This window comes from Zalophus californianus, chromosome 9 (genome assembly GCF_009762305.2).
Source record: "Zalophus californianus isolate mZalCal1 chromosome 9, mZalCal1.pri.v2, whole genome shotgun sequence".
NCBI lineage: Eukaryota > Metazoa > Chordata > Mammalia > Carnivora > Otariidae > Zalophus > Zalophus californianus.
The window spans coordinates 12,439,227-12,449,058 of NC_045603.1; the positions used below are offsets into that span (position 1 = coordinate 12,439,227).

At 52.2% G+C, this 9,832-nt stretch overlaps 1 long non-coding RNA gene across 5 annotated transcripts; it reads left to right on the forward strand.

Annotated features, from left to right (window-relative positions):
• The first annotated feature begins 2,863 nt into the window (after positions 1–2,863).
• Positions 2,864–7,640, forward strand: LOC113922119. 5 transcript variants are annotated; one of them, XR_003519895.2, is made up of 5 exons: positions 2,864–3,179; positions 3,284–3,374; positions 5,944–6,097; positions 6,358–6,469; positions 6,554–7,639. It is a non-coding gene; the product is annotated as an uncharacterized LOC113922119 (long non-coding RNA). The 5 variants fall into 5 exon arrangements; XR_003519897.2 differs by having other exon boundaries at positions 2,864–3,144; positions 6,358–7,640; XR_003519894.2 differs by having other exon boundaries at positions 6,358–7,639.
• The last annotated feature ends 2,192 nt before the right edge of the window (positions 7,641–9,832 follow it).

Genomic DNA, 9,832 nt, shown 5'->3' on the forward strand with positions numbered 1-9,832 from the left:
CTTGGTTTCGGGTCAGGTCATGGTCTTGGGGTCATGGGCTCGAGCCCCACATTGGGCTCTGTGCACACGTAGCATGGAGTTGGCTTGGGACTCTCTCTCCCTCTGCCTCTCCCCCCGCCCCCCACTCTCATGCTCATGCTCTCTCTCTAAAATAAATAAATATATCTTTAAAAAGAGGGGGGGAACAGAAATGACCAAATCAGGCAGCTTTTATAGCTTTCAGACAAAGAAACAATAAATTTGTGAACAATTGACAAGCCAAGGAAGTCCGGGTTTGGAGTAGTTACTTGGGGAAAGAACAAGCTTTATTTATGCAGTCTTCTCTGCCTCGGATGCCCTATCTCTGGCGATAAGGATGCCTTCTACCTTCCTGGTACAGCGAGGGCACCTTCCACATGGGAGACTTATTTCCTGTTTTCAGGGGGGACAAAGGAGATTCAGAGTGTCCTTGGCACTGGCTGTTTCTTAAATAACTTTAACTCAAAATAATCAATATGCCAAAGTGGCATGTTTTGGGGTGGCATATTTTGCTCTCCTTCACCTTCAAGCACACTCAAGTTCTATAGCAAGCCGCTGTCTGGAGACCCTGGGCCCGCGGCAGTGAAGGTGGGTAGAAAGAGCAACATCTTTCTCAGGCACTGTCCATCTTCTGTTTGCCCAGATCCAGTGACTGAAGACTGGGGACCAGACCAGGCAGCCATCTGGACTCTGGAGAGTTCAGGCTGTGAGGACAGCATGGCCAATATGGAGCCTGACTCCAGCTCCAAGACCTGGTTCAATCTGGTTCAAGAGGATCAAGGCACTTCTAGGTGATATAGACGGGTTAAAGCAATGAATTCTAGAAGAGACTGCAAGTCCAGGATCCATGACTTACCACACGTGTGCATGTCAACTCTCTAAACTTTATTTCCTCATATGACAAATCGATAAGTAATAACAGCATCAGCTCCAGGGGATGTGGTCAGGATTAAACTGGTTTAACATATGTAAGAGGCTCAGAATGGGGCCCAGGGAAGAGGAAGGCTTCACTAAGCATTCCTCCTTCTGTTTGGTTAGAGAGTGGCATCCAGTTCCCCTTTCAGGATTCCGCCAGAGCCTTTTTCCTACCTAGAAACTTCCGGATGGGTCACTAAAATCTCACAAACCTTGCTCTCATTTGGGAGTTCAGAACGTCAGGGCCCTTGGGGGCACCTGGGTGGCTCAGTCGGTTAAGCATCCGATTCTTGATTTCAGCTCGGGTCATGAGCTCAGGGTCCCGCGTGGGGCTCCATGCTCAGCTCCAATCTCAGCTCCGCCTGAGATTCTCCCTCTCCCTCTTCCTCCACCCCTACCTGCTGCTAGCTCTCTCAACAAACAAACAAACAAACAAAGCCCCACCAGAACCTCAGGGTCCTCATCTTAATTTTTTTCTCAATAAGTAAACTTCCTTGAAATAATTTCAAATGTCCAGAAAAGTTGCAGGGATAGTACATGGAATTCCTCACCTGGATTTACCAGGTGCTAACATTTTGTCACATTGGTTTTATCATTCACTCTCTCTCTCTCTCTCTCTCTCTCGATTATAGATACACACACTCTCTCTCTTTTATATACATATATAAATATATTTCTGGTTTATTAGAGAGTGAGTTGCAGACATCATACCCCTTTGCCCCCAAATTCTTTAGCATGGATTATGCCAGAGTACAGTCTCTTGTAACCACGATTATAAACAAGTATGATTATAAACATCAGGGACCCTAACTTCAGCACAAATACATTATAAAAAGCCTACATTCAAAGTCATCAATTGCCCCGCAACTGTTCATCCCACTGTCTGGGTTCCAGTCCAGACCCTGCATTGCGTTGAGCCGCCCCGCTGCTCTGCTGTCCACAGCCCCCGCGCCCCTGTAGAGAGCAAGATGGAGTCACTCATGTCCAGCAGGTGCCTGTGTCTAGCAGTGACGCAAGCCGTGAAGGGTATGGCAGCTAAGAGATATCCTGAGACCAGATCAGCTGACACCCCAGAACTGGTAACAGGCAGAAGTACAGCAGGTCTGCAGGGGTCCGGGACTGCTGAAATCCCTCTAAAAAGGGAGGAGTTTGGCGGCACACGGTCAGACCCCTCAGACATGACCCCTCTCTGTCTGACCACTTAAAAAAAGCAGCTGCCCCCAAAGGTTCTGCCGGATTGAGCTCCGCTGCTTGAACATCACCCGCAGCAGGTGCCCAGGACTGACCCAGGCGCCACCCAGGTCTTATCTCCCCTGCGTGCCCACAGACTGACCTCAGGTTTGGTTCATTAACTTCCTACCCACTCTGTTATCTTGTTGACTGTGTGTCTTGTCTTGTGTTCTGCTTTGTGTGCCAGTAAGAACCCAAGTCAATCACGTCTCCAAATGCCACTGAGTTTGGAATCCTGAACCTGCTTTATAATGACGTTAATCTTGCTCAATGACTGAATAAAGCTGACCTCGTGGAAGGACACAACTCCTGTCTTCCCTAGCGTGCTGGTGACAACGAGCTTGTGGCTGGGAAGACAGGAAGGGGCTGCTTTTTGCACTGGACCCCCTGTTTGAGTAGACCCCCGCCTCCAGGTGGGATCACACGCCCAGCTCGCTGGGCTGCCGGGTTTGCAGAGCCGGCCCTCCGAGGCGCTGAGCAGGTCGGGGTCCCTAACGTGAGGCTGGGGAGGCCGGCGAGGACCCGCGGAGCAGGTGGCGGGGGTGGCGGGGTGGCGGGGTGGCGGGGCAAGGACGCCGGCTCCGCGGGAACGCGGCCGCCTGCGGGCCCCGCGGGCCCCGGGGAGTCGGCGCCTCCGCCGCCGCGGCGGCCCGGATTTCTCCCCAGGGGAGGGAGCCGAGCATCTGAACCGTGACTTAGCGAGAGCGGTCCTCGGACCGTGACTCAGCGAAAACAGACCTCGGGACCGTGACTCAGCGAAAACAGACCTCGGGACCGTGACTCAGCGAAAACAGACCAGCGATCGGGACTCCGCGCCGAGTCTGCCGGCGTGACTCAGCAGGAAAGGGCGGCCGGGGTGCGGGGGAGTCGGTTCCTCCGCGGGAGGCCGTCAGCGCCCCGACCCCTGCCCCCGGACCCCCGCTGAGCTTAGCAGCCGCCAGCGCCCGCGGGGCCGGGCCTCGGGGAGCGCGGGAGTGGCAGGTACGCGGGCTACCTGAGCAGGTGACCTGGAGCAGGTAACTCGGCCCCTCCCAGCGTCGTGGGCAGCGTGGGGTCGGCTGCGGCGGCCTGGGAGGGTCCTCGGCCCCACTGAGTGATCCCACCATTTCCTTCTGCCCAGCTCAGCCGACGCTTGGCTGCCTCAGTGTCCCCGTCTTCAAACTGAGGGGCAGAGAGAAGAAGCTCCCTTCACTGGAAGGCATTCCGTGGGTGTATGTTTATACTTTAAATAATCCATTTTTATCCCCACTGTACTGCCCTGAGGTCTATGATCCCCAACTTGCAGACCACCGTTGTTAACGTTCTAGTGTATTTTTTAGGATTAAAAAAATAATCCACTCTATCATGCCCACAAAAGAGTATATTCTACAGTATGATTCTGTACAAGGAACAATAACAGGAACATAGCTTATGAAGTAGCTTTTTCTCTTTTTTCTATGCAAATTCTATATGATTGTGATCCTAATGTCTATGGTATACCTTTGTCTTCCTTTTCCTTCATTAACACAACTGTTTTCCCAAATTGTAACAAGGCCCTTGTAAGCATTATCTCAAAGGCCTCACAAAAATCCATTCAGGAGACATTCATTCATTCAACACAGTATCCCGCCCCAGTGCCTGGGGCCTACTGTTAAACCTTTGGGTTGCTTCCTATTTATTTTTTTCCTATTGAAGGAGAAAGATAAGGACTATTTAAAACATTCTCAGTGGCTTTCACATACTAGGGGAAGGGCGTTTTTCATATCAGAGAATTGTCTTTATTTTTAAACATACGTTGCTGGCTTTCCCCTGCTCCCCAAGATCTGGATGGAAAGGTTAAGAACAAAGGAGGAAGAAGGGTGGGCTGTGAGGGACGTCTGAGACTAGGGCCTTCAACAGATGCTGGGGGCACCTGGGTGGCTCAGATGGTTGAGCGTCTGCCTTCGGCTCAGGTCATGATCCCAGGGTGCTGGGATCGAGTCCCGCATCGGGCTCCCTGCTCCTTGGGAGCCTGCTTCTCCCTCTGCTTCTCCCGTCTCTCTCTCCCTCTGTCTTTCATGAATAAATAAATAAAATATTAAAAAAAAAAAAAAACAGATGCTGGAAAGCAGCAGGTGAACTGACTTCTCCCTGAGGCTTACCTAGGGCTCACCATACTTCAGGGGGCCACAGAAATGTTTTAATTTTAATTTCTTTTAAAATCAGAAGAGGGGCGCCTGGGTGGCTCAGTCGTTGGGTGCCTGCCCTCGGCTCAGGTCATGATCCCAGGGTCCTGGGATCGAGCCCCGCATCGGGCTCCCTGCTCCGTGGGAAGCCTGCTTCTCCCTCTCCCACTCCCCCTGCTTGTGTTCCTGCTCTCGCTCGCTCTCTCTGTCAAGTAAATAAATAAATAAAATCCTAAATAAAATAAAATCAGAAGAAAACAGGGGCACCTGAACGGTTCAGTCAGTGCCTGTCAGAAACCTGACTCTTGGTTTCCGCTCAGGTCATGATCTCAGTGTCCTGGGATTGAGCCCCAAGTCGGGCTCCCTGCTCAGCAGGGAGTCTGCTTCTCCTCCTTCTCGCTCTCCCCCTGTGTGCACGCGCCGCTCTCTCAAATAAATAAATAAAATATTTAAAAAAAATAATAAAATCAGAAGAAAACAAAAGATACAATAATAATAAATATAAAATAATGAATCCAGTCGAGAGTGTATTCATCTCTATACTACTGCAGTCCTAAAATGCTATTTTTAATTTTAGTTATTTAGTTATTTATTTTTTAAATGGAGGAGAGGGTCCTCAAAGACAAAGGTGCCTTGGGCCCGTGAAAGTCGGAATGCATCCTTGCTGGTAAGCGGGGGTCTAGGATGAGAAAGTGAGCAGTAAGAAATTGCCAGGGGTGAGAAATGGCCCGTGGGCTTGCTGGCAGAGGTAGGCTGATGCTAGACTCCTAGTAGCTGCCTGGGTGGTGCGCCTGGCAGTGGTCCTTCACTGCAAACCCTCAGTCAAATCTACCCTTCACAAGGGCTCCAGGGGGGTTCTTTGCAGGAATGAAGGCATAAGCCCCCAGGGAAGAGATGGAGGAGGGGTCTGAAACTGGCCAGGGGAGCAAGGGGGGCTTGCAGGACAGTGAGCTCCCTGGAGGGTGGGTGGGGCTGGGACCTTGGCGTTTAATTTTCCTTTTCCTTTTTCCTAATTAAAGGGAACACCAAGAACTTGGGGGTACCATGGAAGCACACACTGGGTTACAAATCGTTGTAAAGAACAGCAAAAGGAACATCTTCAGGCGAAGTGTTTCCTACATTTTTGATTATGGGTTTAGATGGAAAACCAAGAGCAGAATTACTGACTGGGCCAAGCGTAGAACTAAATAATTTTAAGGATTTTGGAGTCTTGGGGCACCTGGTTGGCTCAGGCAGTGGGGCATGTGACTCTTGATCTCGGGGTTGTGAGTTTGAGCCCCACGTTAGGGGTAGAGATTACTTATAAATAAAATCTTTGAAAAAAAGACTTTAAAAAGATTTATTTATTTATTTGAGGGGGGACAGAAAGTGTGGGGGGAGGGCCAGAGGGAGGGGGGGAGAGAGAGAGAGAGAGAGAGAGAGAGAGGCAGACTCCCCACTGAGCATGAAGCCTGAGGCAGGGCTCGATCCCAGGACCCTGAGATCATGACCTGAGCCGAAATCAAGAGCCAAATGCTCAGCCGACTGAGCCACCCAGGCACCGCCTTCCCCCAAAAAGGCTTTTAGAATCTTTTGCCTAATTATAGGTAAAAGTAAATGATTACTTTTTGTAACTTTATTTCTCATGTTTCTATAGTAAATACGACTTTTGCCACTGGGGCTCAGAGTGGGGGCAGTTTGCTTTTGTTTGAGTGACAGCCGGGAGGAAGGACCACCCCAGCACTCTGCAGGATGGTGTGCTGTTTGGCTGCAAGTGAAGGCACTGAGGGGTCTGGGACTCACCCCCTAAGGTAGGAAGAACGGGCACTGGGGCTTCAGGAAGAGGCCCTTTACCTTCTACCCAGGGCTGGGAGGAGTCCTATCACAGGTTGGTTGGCATGACTTTGCCCCTGAGCAGCTGACTGGGCAGTTGGGTGCCCGTGGTGTGTGTGTGGGGGGGGTGGGGAGGGGTGGAGGAGGGTGGTGGGGAGAGGTGGCAGGAGTGGATGAGAAGGTTGGTGGTGGTCGAAGGCGAAGGAAACGCGCTCTCTCTCTGTCTCTCTCCTGGCAGGTGCCTGCAGCAGCCCCCTCTTGCCCGGAGCTCAGCTTCAGTGCTCTGATTTCCTGAAAAGCCCTCCTCATGCCCCTGTGGAGTTTGGGGTGAAGCTCCAGGGAGCCTGAGGGTCTGTTATAGGCAGAACTGTGTCCCCAAATTCACCTGTAGAAGCCCTAACCCCCAGTACCTTCCAACGTGATTGTATTTGCAGATGAGCCTTTACAGAGGGGATGAAGTTACAACCATGCTCTTCGGATGGGCCCCGATGCGGTCGAACGGGTGTCCTTCTAGAAGAAAGACACCTGGGCGCATGCACAGAGGGAGAACCTGTGAGGACACACCAGGAAAGCTGTTGGCAAGCCAAGGAGAGGCCGCGGAAGAAACCACACCTGCTGACATCTAGACCTTCGGCCTTCAGAAGTGTGAGAAGATCAGCTTGTGATTGTTTGAGCCACCCAGTCTGTGGCGCGGCGTCACGGCCCGTGGCTGGCACACTGACACCGGGCCCGAGACTCAAGACCGGAAGGGGCCCCGGAAGAGCAGGCTCGTTCAACTCTCCTTCCTCTCCTCTCCTCTCTCCCTTTTTATTTTGAAAAAATGCCAGACCTACTAAAAAGCTGACACAAACAGCACACTGCACGGCAGTACACCCTTCCCTTGGGTCCCACCTTGTCGGGAATTGGCTGCTTTTGTGTCTCTCTCTCCTTTTCTCTTCTTTTATTATTTTCCAGAACCATCTGCGAGTACGTTGTGGACATCCTGCCACTTCACCTGTAGGAGCAAGGACACACATCTGCATTGTTACCATCATAGTAAAGACAATGCTGACACCCTAACGTCCTTTACTGTCAGCCCACACTCACACTTTCCCAGGGAGCCCCCAAAACAGTCCTTGGGGAGGACCCCCAGAATCTAGTCAAGGTTCATGCCCTCCTCTTTTGCTGTCGCGTGTTAGGTCTCTCGTGGCATTGACTCTGGAAGAATTGTTTGGAGGAGACAGGTCAGTTGCCTTGAAAATGTGCCATGTTTTGGATTTGTCTTTTTCCCTCATGGTTAGATTCTGGAGGAACGTTCCTGGACAGAGTACTATATGGTCATGTTGCGTCTCCTCATCGGGTAGAACCAAGGAAACTGAAACCCAGCTAGTCAGTGGCGGAGTTTAGATGCATTTCAGTACCAGATTATATTTTTAAAGATTTTATTCATTTATTTGAGAGAGAGAGAGAGAGAGAGAGAGAGAGAGCAAGCGGGGTGGGGAGGGGCACAGGGAGAGGGAGAAATAGACTCCCTGCTGAGCAGGGAGCCCAAATGACACAGGGCTCAATCCCAGGACCCTGAGATCATGACCCCAGCGGAGGGCAGACTCAACGGACTGAGCCACCCAGGCGCCCTTCAGTACCAGATTTTTTATTTGCCTTTATCAAGCCTGTGACTGATTGTGTTGAACAGGAAAAGTGCCTTTGTGTCAAGTGGGGGGTGTTCATTAAACAAAGGAAAACAGAATCTATTAATATAAGCAATGCTGTTCTTCCTTGTAAAGCCTGGTGGTTAAACACACACGTAGGACACAGCTTTGAATCTCATTTGTAATAAGCCATGTGACCTGAGTAAGTCTTTTAACGTCTCTGGGCCTCGGTTTTCTTATCTGTAACATGGGGATAATAATGGTACCTACCTCCCAGGCTTGTGTGACATGAAATTATCCATGTCAAATGCTTCGCGTGGTGCCTGGCTTGTAATTAATTGCCCAATAAAAAGTAATTATTCTCATGGATGTGTTTTTATAATTACAATTATTGACAAATAAAAGTGCGCCGGCCTTATCACTTCCGTGCTTCCCCACTCCCTCAAGCGAGTCAGCAGGAACGAGGTAGAGGCCGATAAGAGTGGGCAGGCCATAGCTTGAACTTGAGGGAGCCCCCGCTAGGAGGAAGGATGTGGCCTGAAGCCTGAGTGTCCCAGGATTCTCCGCGGGGCACAGGACTCTGGGCGGCACACTGTGGACCCTGTGAGTGGTGTCTGAGGAGCAGCCTCTTTCCCCAGAGCCCTTGGGGGGGCTCATTCTCCATGTACCCCTGCTAAAGGATGGGGTTGCACTTCCTGCCTCCCCTGGGGGAGGAGGACTTATGTCAAATTTCAGGCCTGAGCATCCTGTGGCCAGTGTGAGACCCTGCACGGCTCTTGTTCTCTGGCTTGGAACAGGCCATTCGGATGATGGCTTCTCCCCCTGTCTGGGTCCCCAGGCGCCTCTCCCTGCCAGCCCGCCATGGACACGCGTGTGCACAGAAAACCACCCTTTCCTGGGGTGTCGTGTCCAGCACGACTACAGTCAGCAGCCCCGTCTTGTATGTTTGAAAGTCGCTAAGAGAGCAGATCTTAACAATTCTCATCACAGGGACACCTGGGTGGCTCAGTGGTTAAGCGTCTGCCTTCGGCTCAGGTCATGATCCCAGGGTCCTGGGGTCGAGCCCCGCATCGGGGCTCCCTGCTCAGCGGGAAGCCTGCTTCTCCCTCTCCCTCTGCCTGCCACTCCCCCTGCTTGTGCTTGCTCTCTCTCTCTCTCTCTCTCTCTCTGAAAAATAAATAAAATCTTTAAAAAAAATTCTCAACACAAGAAATAAAAAAGATAACTCTGTGAGGTGATGAACGTTAACTACATTTGTGGTGATCATTTCGCAAGGTATGCTTATATGAAATCATCGCGTCGCGCCCCTTAAAACTAGTATAAAGTTCTAGATTAATTACATCTCAATAAAACTGGGAGGGAAAAAAAAAGAAACGCTCTGTTATTGGAGCAGTAGAGGGGGGAGGCTTGTTTATGACCTCAGTGTCACCCAGCCCACCGGCCGGCGGCCCCTCAGCCACGCTGCTCCCTTCCCAGCTTCCCCCGTTCCCTTCCAAGGGCTGCCTCAACTCCCCCTCCTCTCTCGGCAGCCGCACCAGCCCCTCGCTCCTGCCCCGCATGCCTCTCCCCTTGCCCACCTGGCCACCCAACAGTGTGCCTGGTGCTTCCAAACCCACCTGCGAGGGGCCTCGGTTCTGCCCGCGGCAGCGGGACCCGCATCCCCCATTTTACAGACGAAGAACCAGGGCCCACAGAGCGGACAGGGAGAGACGGGGCCAGGATTAGACCAGCAGAGACAGGATGGTGGCGAGGGATGAAGCCCGTGGCTCACTGTGTGTCTCCTCCCTGCCCCCCCTCAGAGGGGAGCGGGTCTGTGGCTGACCGGGGTCCCCCCCGGTCCCCCGGCCTGCCCGGCCCGCTCCTCTGGTTTCCCAGAGAGCCACACGGGTGAGCCCACCTTGCCGCTCATGGCACGGCTCCTTCAGAGGTTCTCTGGAGGATTGGAGTGGGTGCTGGGTGGCCCCCCGAGAGTCCAGACCTTTTTGGTCCCCGATGAGTTACTGGGAAAGTCCCTCACCCTCTGGGCCACCTCCAGGTCCTCTGTCAGGAGGGCCGCGCAGGAGGCCTCCAGGGGCTGGACGGGCA